The sequence below is a fragment of the Lytechinus pictus genome, chromosome 5, assembly GCF_037042905.1.
Source record: "Lytechinus pictus isolate F3 Inbred chromosome 5, Lp3.0, whole genome shotgun sequence".
Lineage (NCBI taxonomy): Eukaryota > Metazoa > Echinodermata > Echinoidea > Temnopleuroida > Toxopneustidae > Lytechinus > Lytechinus pictus.
The window spans coordinates 28,038,527-28,052,071 of record NC_087249.1 but is presented as its reverse complement, the minus strand read 5'-3'; positions in this window follow the sequence as shown (position 1 = coordinate 28,052,071).

Below are 13,545 nucleotides of genomic sequence, written 5' to 3'. Positions count from 1 at the left end.
AAAACAAATTTAAATCGCCACCATCATAATACTTTGATCCAATACTACTGTACCTTGAGTCACAATTTATACAGGTGCACATGTAGGCCTTTACTTAAGACTACATGGTAACAAACATATCGTTGGCCAGTTTCAGACCTGTTTTTAATCATAATTTGCGAGGGCATTCAAAGAGCAACCCTTTGCAGTTTGCAGTGGATCATGTATTTTTCTATGATACTTGTATCCTCCCTATAAAGACATTTAAGGCTTACTGTTCCCACAGCTGGAATATCACTCGAAGGCCTACATGTATGTACATGTACATGTACCTGTGCAAGTGTCTGAAATCGGCATTATGATGCGTTTCCTTTCATTTGCTTAAAATATCTCATTTCAATTGGCAAAATGTCAATTGCTAAAAAGGGAATGTGATTGATGTGTAAATGTACATGTACATTTCACATACTGTGCATTTTTTCCTTACAGTACAAGTTTTATTAGGTTAGAAAGGACATGTGCCTGGCCCCCGGGGGGGGGGGGGGGGCCACTTCCATTGACGAGTGGATGCCATGCGCGACCATGAGATCTCAAAAAGCACCCTAAACACGTATTTTCCATAATCTGAAAATGCACCCCTTAACAAGTATTGGCGTGAAACCCTACCCTTAACAAGTATTGGAAACAAAACAATACTATTGGCAAGTATTCCCTGAATTGAACCCCTAAGCAAGTACAGCGATATTTCAATTGTTTCCGGTATATCACGGACGTCAGTCGTCGGTTTTACCCTTTAATACCTACATCATTTGGTTTACATGTAGTACAGCCCCACTCGCACAAATCGTACTCTAAACACGCAGTGTTGACTCTTAGGGCAAAAAGTACATCCTTTATAAAACATTTTAGTCTTGATTTTTTATACCCTCGCAAATTTGACCCTAAACACGCAGCTTTCCTATCGAAAATAGATACCCTTTTTTTCATATTAGTGTTTTTGACACCCTTATTACGTACGTAACGTGCCCTATCTTGAAAAAGACATAATTTTTAGGTGTTTTTTGGTCGCACATGGTATCCACTCGTCAATTTAAGTGCCCCCCCCCCCCCCCCGGGCCTGGCCTATATGTCCTGGGGGGGGGGCCACTTACATTGACGAGTGGATACCATGCGCAACCAAAAAAACACGTAAAAAGGATGTCTTTTTCAAGATAAGGCACGTTACATACGTAACGTGATAAGGGTGTCAAAAACACAAAAATAATGAAAAAAAGTATCTATTTCGCTAGGAAAGCTATACGTGTTAAGGGTCAAATTTGCGGGGATGATAAAACAAGATTCAAATGTTTTATAAAGGATGTCCTTTTTGCCCCAACACTACGTGTTTAGAGTCCGATTTGCGCGAGATGTTGAAGGTGGGGCCGTACTAATTAAACCAAAATGGTGTGTAAAGGTAAAACCGACGACCGACCATGACATAACAATAAAATATCGCTATACTTGTTTAGGGGTTCATTTCAGGGAATACTTGCCAAGAGTATCGTTTTGTTTCCAATACTTGTTAAGGGTAGGGTTTCAGATGCCAATACTTGTTAAGGGGTGCATTTTCAGAATATCAGTCAGTCCGCAAGCCCTGAAAAAGTAGCTTCTTTTATCCAAGTGATATTCATGACAAGAGGGTTTTTGCATAGTTAATGAGCTTGGTGCGAACCAAAAAACCTCTTTTTATTCGGCCATTGCTGCTCTAAATATTAACCAAATTTCATGTTTTTGGTATCTTTGTAAAGAAGAAGAATCATTCTTTTAGGTCATGTGTTTGGATTTTTAAAAGAATGTTGTAATATAGGAAAAAAATTTGATCTAAAACATGAAACAAAATTTTTTTTTTCATGCAACAAAAGTTGTTGTTTTCACACTTAATTTCTGTTTAGGCACAAATGATTTTTAAATCATGATAAAGCTGAAGATCTAAGCTTTAATATGATATAATTTTTATAAGAAGATGTATTTTAGATGGGTCAGCAGCCAGCTTTTCATAGGCCAAGTACATTTTGCAGCTCAAAAACAAGAATACTGCGCTCTGATTGGTCATAGACCACACACCCACGCAAATTCCAATGTTCCCCACACTGGGCCTCTGCAAGGTCACACTCACCATGTGGTAATCTCTTCAAATTACCCGCGCCTGTTTGTCATGTTTGTTTTGAAAACAGTATTCAGCCAATCAGAACTCTGGATTTTATGTTACTCAGAAATTTCAGAAATCTCGTCTTGCATCTTGATGGAAATAACTGGCTGCTGACCCATCTAAAAGATGCCACATATCAAGAGTGACATTGTAAGGAAGTATAGAGTTTGAGCTTTCTGATGATATAAATAATGTTGGTGCCTAAAACACAAAATGTTGCACAATTTGCAAGTGAAAACAGAGGAAGAAAATTCTGTTTGATGCATCTTTTCAGGTAAAAAATTCACTTATTTATCAAAATATTTCATTCAAAAGAAATGACCAATATAATAGGGTAACATTTACTCTTGCCCATGGTACAAAAATAATCAATATTACTCAAGGAGAAAGTGGTTAAATTCTTTGAGAAAGAAAGTCTCACAATTCACGAGATTTTGCAGGGACATGAATTCAGCCACGAGAGGACTTGGATAAATCTTGCTCATTTGCTCATTAACACAGGGGCTTGCGGACTGACTGATATGGAAAATACGTGTTTAGGGTGCTTTTCGAGACCCCATGGTCGCGCATGGTATCCACTCGTCAATGGAAGTGCCCCCCCCCCCCCTGGGCTATATGTACATGTAGCTTCATGTACATGTACATGTACACTACAGTGAAGTTTGATTTTAGCCTGGTAAAATTCAGCATGTATAATAAATTCAATTTTGTGGACATCCTCTCTCTCCATGTGACCTTATTTTTACATTATCAGACCATTCTTGTAATTCTTCATAAATTTCAGATATCAAGAGATGTGGGTTTAATAGTAGAACTATATCAGCATTTTCACCATCAGCATTTGCTAGTACTGTGGAGGTACATGCACAATGTAGATACATGTACATGTATAATTTATAAAACAGTTCAAGAATAGAATGCATCTATCTACTGACGCCATGTCTTCTGGCCGGGGAGCCACAGTCTAGCGCACATGACATTTTGTTACTTTAGTGTAATGATGATGCTTCATTGCACTACTTATTAATATTCAACCAAGAATCTCGCCTCACCCAGTCTTGAGGCCACATTTCAACTACAGTAGCTCACTACGTGTATGCAGCCTATGGTGCAACACTGCAAGACAATGTCATCACAAGACGTTTCCCTGGAGAAAGCCACGCATATTGAAATACTCACTTGCAAGAAATTGTATACATGTACACTGTAGGCCTATGTGTAGCCTGTTCAAAGCTTGAGTAAAAAGATACATTGTACACTATGTGAATATCAATATTGGTGTGAGATTTATATTACATTGCTCATTTTGTCATTTATATGCACATGTATGTTGGCCTATATATTGTTAATATTTCAATGCACCGTTCCCTGCCCCTCCCTTTTCTCTCTCTCTCTCTATCCTCGGATATTTTACATTTTCATGAAAACATGGAAAATGTCCCAGATTCAAGCAACTACTGATAAAGTGTACTTCTGTAGGTTAACGTGATAAAAAGTCCTACATGTAGATGTACATGTATTGTAGACTAAACATACTGTAAATCCCTTTCCTTCTCGTAAAACCCCTTTTGGATGACAGTTCTCTTTAATATTCTTTTAATAATCATTTTGTATTAAAGACATACTGACTTTTCAGTAATACCTCTACATGTAATTGTTTGAAATGATAGATTTAATTAATGTCTTTTGTACATTTATCTCAAATTTCATCCATGATGCTCAAGATTTATTTGAGATTTGAGTGTTTAGCTATTATACATACACTCATCTGTCTCGTCTTTTTTTTCTGCCAACAGGAAAAAATCTGTACAACAATGAACATGTCGCAATCAAATTGGTAAGTACTTTTTAATTTTATTGAAGCAGAGCAGATACTTTATATTGTTCGATGGATATTTGATACCTGACAGGCATCTTAATGTTTTTTTTTTTCTATTTACATGTACTTTTATATTTAAACTTCTAGAACTCTGATTGAAACATATACTGTATTGTATTTGTAAAATAAAACCAAAAATATTCAAAATTTTGATGTACATGTAGGTCTGAGAAAATAATGTGTACATTTTTTTATTTACATGTAATACATGTAGATTCCACTTTTGAAACAAGAGCAAATATTAATATTATGCATATAATTTCAAGAATATCTGTTGCCCTTTGTACATGTACATGTACATTTACATTCATAAACATGTATTGATCACAGGGGTTCTTTTTCAGAAAATTTATTCTTACAGTTTATCACAGAAAATAACCTGACAGACATTTTTCCTTTTTTGTAGGCCTACATGTAATTCACCCTTTCTTTTACTTCTCTATATTATAAAGTTATCTTTACTTTTATGTTTTGCTCTCTTCTATTCATAAAGCGCCTTGAGCATTTAATCAAAATGGAAAGACGCTATATAAATACATAGGTAAAAGTGTATCAGCTCCCAAAGGAAAAGATATGCCTCTGAGTCTATTAAAGGACAACCCTTTGACAATTAGGTTCATTCAAGGCATACAATATGACATAATACCAAACTTGAATTTTTTGTGGAGCTTTGATGCAGTAGATACATGTACATGTATGTGCATATTACCTCAATCCGGTATTGTTTGTATTGTACTGTAATTATATTGTAAAAATTTGTATAAATATCTTTGAACTTGCACTTTTTGCCATAAATATTGCTAGCCCAAATGGGGTCAGTGCAGAAGAAGGAATCACATATGGGTTCTTACATGTATTTTTTCTTTGCTGACATGTTGATTGGGTAATAAATGAACCCTCTTCTGAATTCCTTGTAACCATAGAACTCGGCTGTAGGAAATGCCCATCAAATGGAATCCCATTGGCAAGCTAGCTAGGGTTATGCAGAGTATCAGAGCTTCAGCAGAGGGCTTTCGCCCACTCTCAATCTCGATTTAGCCCCGGCTTCGGTCATAGTTCAGACTCAAGATAGATTTTATCACTTTTATTTAGACCTTCTGCATCTATATGTAATTTAGATACATGTGGTGCATTTACATAATGCACATGTTCAATTTTTGTACATAATATTTCCTGAAAGCAAACCATTTTATAGTGCCAACACTTTTGTATGCCTCTACCCCCAGGGGGGAGGGACACTTCCATTGACGAGTGGATACCATGCGTGACCATGGGGTTTCGAAAAGCACCCTAAACAAGTATTTTCCATGTTCTGAAAATGCACCCCTTAAAGATAAATGCCAGTTGTGGTGACGATTTCAAAATGAGTTTGTACAGAATCTAATGAAATGACCACCAAAGTGTCTGTTTGTATAAATAAAAAACATGTGCCAAAGGATTCTGGAAGAAATTGTGTAATCGCTGAGAAATTAGCAAATACATGTACAGTAAGCATGGGATTTGGGTCAAGCGTCGGGCCGACATTCAAAGCAATAATAATACACTGTCCCACGTGCGCTTATCTGTGTTGGTGATCTTCAGTGTGAACATTTTTCAGTGTAGATTTCAAGATTTCACAAAGTTCAGTTTATATATAACTGTACCAGATCTAGATCCTTGATGATATAGTGACAATTAAGCCTGGTTTTACTGACTTTCTCGTGATATCAGTGTTTACTGCAACTACTTTCATTTATCTTTATTAACAGGTATTGGCGTGCGAAACCCTACTTACATGTATAATAATGTATTGGAAACAAAATGGTACCCTTGACAAGTATTCCCTGAACTGACACCCTAAACAAGTACAATGATATCTTAATTGTTATGTCACGGACGTTAGCCTTACCTTTACTTTCATTGGGTTTAGTACCACCGTACCACCCCACACACCGCCCTCAAGTCGGACCCTAAACACGTACAATAGTGTTGGGGCAAAAAGTATATCCTTTCTAAAAGTGTTCTAGTCTTTTTACACCATCGCAAATTGGGACCGTAAACATGAAGTTTCCTAGCAAAATATATACCCTTTTTCATTATTTTAGTGTTTTTGACACCCTTATTACGTTATATACGTATAATGCCCTATCTTGAAAAAGAGACCCTTTTTACATGTTTTTTGGTCACGCATGGTATCCACTCGTCAATGGAAGTGCCCCCCCCCCCCAGGCTCCACCCACCTTAGGTGGTTGCCAGAGGCAAATTGTGTTTGGACTGTCCACCCATCCACCTTATTTTAGTTTTTGTGATAACTAAAGAACCATTTGATGGATGAACTTCAGACTTTCAAGTGCATTTTAAAGTGGTAATAATTTGATTAGATTAGGGAGTCACAAAGTCAAAGGTCACAGAGGACATGCATGTTCATGTAGGCCTACAGTACATGAAGGCCTACATGTACATCCTAATATATATTCATGGTTTATTTATTTTGACAACAAAAATACATACTGTGTACAGCAGCCAATGGCTGAAATGCATGTGTCTACAAAAGTTTCGTATAAAAAAAAGAAAATACAGATAAAACAATACATGTACATGTAATAGAGCCAGTAACATTATAGAAAAATCATAAACATGAGTAATAATTATTAATAATGTGAACTATGTGAACAAATTTCTATTTGGCTCGTATATGCTCATGGGTGTGGAAGTGACAATGATCCAATTAGTTTCTGGGATTATGAAGCCAAAGTTACATTCTCGAGATAACTAAAGAACCTCTTGATGGATCATCTTCAGTCTTGGTTCTTACATGCATATACATGTATGTAAAGTGATGATGATGTGATCAGACTTCGAGGTCACAAAGTCAAAGGTCAATACGTGTAGCTACATGTACATGTACATTGTAACATAAAAATTTTAGAGTTAAAATGTGTAAACACATTGGTAAAGGCGGAGGCATGAAATTTGACTACCGGTACTAGTACATGTAGTTGGGGTTCTACCTCTTTTAAATATTTCATAAATTAAACAACAAAAGTAACACAAATTCAGCTCATTTGAAAAACAAAAATGTTCTGAAAACAAAACCAGACTAAGATGTAAAATGTTAACAAGCAGGCAGCTTCACATCAGCAAATCCCATACCAATCTCACACATTTCAACATTCTTTGTAAATTATTGAAAATGGTTGAAAAATGAAATTAGAAATTAATGATACCAAAAGAAACTATCATTGTCACATTTCCTTTAATATTACAAAATACTACATGTAGCCCTCCTGTCTATTGTACTTTGTAAACTAGTATATCATGTCATGGCTGTCAACCAAAACAACTTTTCTTTTTCCAGTTGTAAAAAATCATTCTTGACAATTTTTTTCAATATGGCTACGTTATCAATCCTGTTTATCTATTCTTTGAAAATAAAGCCGAGATGGATAAAATGGAAAGAAAATGCCAAAATTTAGCAGACTTTGATGTTTCTTATCTTACTCTTTTTTAATACATGTTGTCTCCTGGAATAGTTTGAATAAATTGAATCTACAATTGGTTAATTCGTGAGGATACAATTAATGGCAACCACAATTTCTATTATGAGATGGTTTGAAGAAGTCCAAATGTAAGTATTTCATATTGTCACGTTTGTTTCAGCATAATCAGCTTCTTGAAGCTCTCTCTAATGAGGCTTGATTTTCTAGGGAAGTTGTGACGTCATTTGTGTACTTAGGCAGGGTATAGCTGTCATTCTCTCTTGGAGAAGCAATTTTCTACTTCTTAGAATTTAAATCTTTCTCTGATTGTCTTGTGTTATTTCCCTTACATGTATTTATTTTGTTGGCTCTTAAGAGGGATTTGCTGTTTCTTGATAAAGAGTTAGTTGGAACTAGATCCATACAGTTTGCAATTTTAAGTTAAAAGATATTTTGATTACTGTAGGGCCTATTACTGCTGTGTAACTTTTTAATGTCAAGCAGCTTATGTCAGTTATTATTTTTTAATGTTTTTGTATTCATTTCTGGGTTTAGGAAATAAAAAATGTAAAAGATAAAATGAAAATGCGGAAATGACCTTCAGAACTTTGATAATTGAAGTTGGCTCTTCAATTCTTTTTTTTAAACAATTCTTAGACGTATATGTAGATGTATCATACATACCGTATATATCTACATACTGTAGAATATATTTATTTTCTGTAATGGGGGGCGACCATGTCATTTGGGGAGGCACGATAGCTCAGTCGGTAGAGCGGGGGTTTCGGATTCCAGTGACCCGAGTTCGATTCCCAAGTGGTGCGCTAGTGCCCTTTGGTATAAGGCATTTATCCTCATTACCAGGTCCCTTGGAGAGGACCTTAAGCTGTCGGTCCCCTGGTTGCTTGCTCACAGGCATTCATGCTTTCTTAGCAGTCAGGTAAAAAACCTCGGTATAAACATGACTGCTTCAGAATGAGCTTTACATGGACTATTTTGTTGGGCTATTGATGTTGACTTCATCATGCACAACATTATTTTGCAACCAATGTGATATTTTTTTTCCAGTGGAGTGCTATACTGTATTACATGCATGTGTTAGGGAGTGGTTCATGAACATGTGCACGCAAGGTGTAAATTTAAAGCATGAGACTGCTAAATCACTTAAAGTCCTCTTACTACGGTTTGGATCATCCAGATGCTAATTGGATCTGGTGGTGTGCACTTCGCTGCCTTGCCCACCATGCACAAAGCTACCCGAACCAAACCACGCACATGTGTACAAGCAGTCTGGGTTGGTGGGAGTCACTCTCCGAGCTAACCCTGATGAATGAATAGAACATGCCATGCTCCGTTAACCATCTACCAGCTCGGTGTATGGCCCATGATATGATAGATTATTCATCAAGAAATATGCCCAGGAGCTAGGCAACGTGTGTGCAAAGCGTGTGTGTGCTTTAAAGTCCAAAAGAGCATGATCCACTTGTGTACACTTGTCTCGTATTATTATGCCACTGTAATTTCAGTGTTATGGCCAAAGGGTCGTGTAGCATTCATGAAAGAAAGAGGAAACTGGAAATCATAATTACCAAAGGAGGACAAAGTGGCAAGGAATACAGGATGTCCATTGTACAGTACCTGGAAGTCTGGTTTATTTTGGCTTGTACTGTACATAATTTGCTGCTTCATCATGATACATGTATGCATGAATGGCCCCAACTTTGTTTGATGTTTGAATGAAGTCGGAAATGGTCATCTTTCTTTCTTAAATCACATTTCGTTTTTCCTTCCTTTTCCCTGCACAGAGGTAAAAAAAAAAAAACAGACATTTTATGAAGGAAACATTTACATTTACATGTAGTAGGCTATATGTAGTACTAATAGTAGACCCTACAGAAATGCTGATGTTCCAATCCTGTTCAGGGAAATGCCATTTTCCCATATCCTGTATACATGTACAGTATACGTACATGTACAATGTATGTATATAAAATACAAAGGAGAATGATCTTTCCCTTTAAGCCAATCACTCTGAATAAATTACCTGGCATTGTATGACCTCTGCCAATGTGAATTAAAATCAGTCTCTCAATTCTTCATGTGCATGCACAGGGTATATTATTTTATTCTTTTCCTGATGTGTTGTGCACATATGTACTCAACAGTCATTGATCTCAATCAAGTAAAATGCACTGTGTATGATGAGCCTTGGTAACCATTGTCATTGTTATCATCTCTTTTGTAAATAGCCTGTTTAGCCAAGAGCCATGTTGCCTTCATCTATTCAATGACACTCAGTCAGTACTGTACATGGTTTGAGGACAACACTCAACTTGCCCCTCCCATCCAATAGTCTTTGCATTCAGACTTCACCTCATTTGAATGTCTCTTTAATATCAAGTCATTGTACACCAATTCACTAATACCAACACATGCAAAGGAATAATTCATTTTTGTATCACCTGAATCTACCTGAGGTGAGACATATAACCTACTATTTTTCTGATGGCCAACAATCTCAAGATTATCACAAATGAGTGACATCACAAAGGATGCAAAATGCATGTAGGGCCTACATGTACAATGTACATTATGAATAGCATTAATTAGTCCATATTTTTTTTTTTTTATATTACATGTACCTGTAATTTTCTTACACACAAGTTTGCAAAATGACCACATATTTCAATATTCGAGTTGGTCTGAAAGCACCTCATGTACCCTAGTATGTGTGCTACATTTACATGTACTTGGCAGCTTACTTCAAATTTCAATAAAGATATAAAACTCAATTTTAGTAATAAAGGCCTTTACAGGCCTACTGCGTGGTGAATATATGTCATATGAAGTTTACTAAATATGAAGATGTACGACACAAAACAATATATTGTGATTGTTAGAAATAAACAAAATGAAATGAAATATTTAGCATAGGCCTATATTTCATTTTCTCGCCAATATGCTGGAGGGGCCTCCACTTTCCCAATGTAGACTATGACCTGGGTTTATTATGGGGTGCTGTGCAGTGCCAACCAATATTGATTTGCTCTATCTGAACAGGTTATCAATTATTTATACCTTAAACCATGTTGTTCATGTCCCTCTTGTTACGTGTTGTTAATCTCTAAATTCAAAGGATTTCTTGAATTGTTTGTTTGTGTTGAGAGTATTAAAGCACAAGGAGAGAAAAGTATAGCTAGATTATTCTTCCTTTAGACATCATTTGTCTTGTTTTGGTCTTACATCAGATTCAGAACCTCACACACTAATAATAATTAATGTACTAGTACCTACATTTAAACAATGAAAACATTTAAATACTATTCAAGAAAGGGTAGTTTTTAACAAATGTTGTATACTTTTGCAGTAAAGATTATTGTCTCTTAAAAAGTTAAATTGTCTTTTCCCTTGATCTTCCCCCCTCACATGTGTTTTAATACTCTTTCATTTTATCTAACAATGAATTCAAACTCTCAGATTTATTCAAACTTCAAAGAAGAAGGAAGATACTGTATGTGTTGAATCCAAACAAATGGCATTTAGACCACCACATGCTCTTCAGTGTATACATGATGCATACTGTATACATTATTGCAAGTCAAAACTCAATTGGATGGTGGAGTTCACCTGTCTGTGTCCATATTGGAGTGCGAGATCATCCTGAAATGTACATAACCTCGGGCCATTGATTTTTCATATTCATGTTTCACTAGCTTCTGCATTGCAGAGAGTGTGGCTTGAAGTTGGCCTATGTGTATGTGAGCACCGACTGTTGATAGTCACAGAGCATGCATGTACATACATTCTAAATCTTTTTACTTTGCAGTGCACATAAATTTTAAACTAAAATATTAAAGGAAATGACATCTTTCAGAATATAATAGCAATTCCTACACATACATGTACTTTGAATTTATTCAGGAATTACACTGTACAGTATTAAAGTACACATGAAATCTAAATACCGTAAGTAACGGTGTATTAACCGCACCCGTGTATAAACCGCACCCCCAACTTTGGACTAAAAAAAAAAAAAAAAAAAAAAAAAAAAAAAAAAAAAAAAAAATCCTTCTCACATTTACATGCATGTTTGAGGTACGAAGAAACAAAAACTAAGTTAAAGATTTCAAAGTATTCAAAGAGATTACCAGTATGTAGAAATCTGCTGTTCTTGATCAATTCATCTACAAATGTTAGCAAGAAAGAAAGGTCCCGCCAATATTGGCAATTTACACACTCACTCACCTCACAGTCACAGTGTACACACACACAGCACTGCCTTTCTTGTACATGTACGTACATTTCAAACTTCGATACGGTACCACTACCAGTACATCTTTTCAAATTGTGATCTGTGTCTTTCACATTTCTTGCATCACAACCTCACAATCACTTTCAGAATTTGTCTAGCATTCGATGTCTTAGCATGAATTTTGGATACGGGATTACAGGAAGGTTCAAGAAACAAAGAAATTGGTATTTTTTCCAGTTGTTTGACGGCTTCGTGCCATCTCTCTAGATCTTGTGCGTGGTGCACGGTGTACATGGTATCTTATGAAAAGCAAACGGGAAAGAAAAAAATAAGCTGGCGCGAAACGGGACTTTTGAGGGGTTAAATTAAATGAATAGCGCCAGCTTAAGTCGCACTAAAACCACAATACAACGCAAGCTAGCTCTTGGCTCTCGCGCGCTCAGCTGTGACAAATTATTACCGAGAATGCTTGGCGTCTCTTTGAACTTAGCCAGGGAACTCCGCTGCTTTGAATCGAGAATAAAGTCGAAATTAGTGTCATGAAGGTGGGTGCATTTGTTACGACAGTATTTGATCATAAGATCATAATAATCGCTACCCATTACCCGCGGCTCATACCCCTCTAAACGACATTGCACTGGGCGGCTACGCCCGGCCACTCGATGCGTTGTGAACTGGCAGACTTCTTACATGTTCGGGAGGGGTTACGCGGGCGGGCTCAGACCCGTCACCGTGTATAAACCGCACCCCCGACTTTTGCTTATATCCCGCCGAGAAAAAGGTGCGGTTAATACACCGTTACTTACGGTATGACACTGTACATGTGTTTATCTAAAAGAATCTCTGCACTGTAGTCACAACTTCCAGATATGCGTGGATAAGAAGAGGAAATTCAAGCATTCTGCGGAAATGTTGACAGTGAAATTTAGCCCACTGACAGCTTGGGTAAGAAGCTGATGCCCCATTTCCCTTCAAAAATTTAATCATAAACTAAATGTCAGTATATCCGTTATTAAAACTCTTGTTGTTTGATGAATTTCTGTCAAACCTTCATTGATCAACATTTTATTAAAACCAACAAAATAGTGTCATGATCTTCATTAAAGACTTTTGTCATATTATAAGTTACATGTACTTTCCCATCAACAACCCTTACATGTGGGACTACTGTACATACAATGTACACGTATTCTGAAATTTGAAAATGTATTTATCTAGAGGAAGTGTGCATGTCATGTTTCATTATGATTAATGAAGTTTGAAGACAGCTATTTGCCTACAATCGCTTCAACACACATTACACTATGAAAGATTTTACTGAATCTTATCATTGTAGGGATATGTACATGTAAATATCCCCCTGTTCAGACTTCAAATATTCATTGTACAGCTGTTTAAAAGGAAGTTTCCATTTTCACTGGAGTTGAAGTGGATGGGGCTTATTGTGATACAGCTGATTTGCCAAATCTTGTGACCTCTTAAAAGGTCTCTGTCACTTACACTTTTAGGTGTGTTGAATGTCGATTTTCAGATTTAAATACATGTAGCAACATGAATCATTATTGAAAATGCAATTACAAAACGTAATTATACCGGTAATGAAAAACAAAGGTTGTGTTCAATATCTCCCATTCTCTGATTTCACGACCTCCAGCATCATGAATGCCATACTGAACACGAGTTCATTTTGAAATGTTTTTCTTGCAGTGGAATCCTGCACAAGCACGTGTCAGAATTGACCTTCCTTGTGATGGGTCAAAACTGCGCAGTAAGCTGCAAGAGCGAAAAA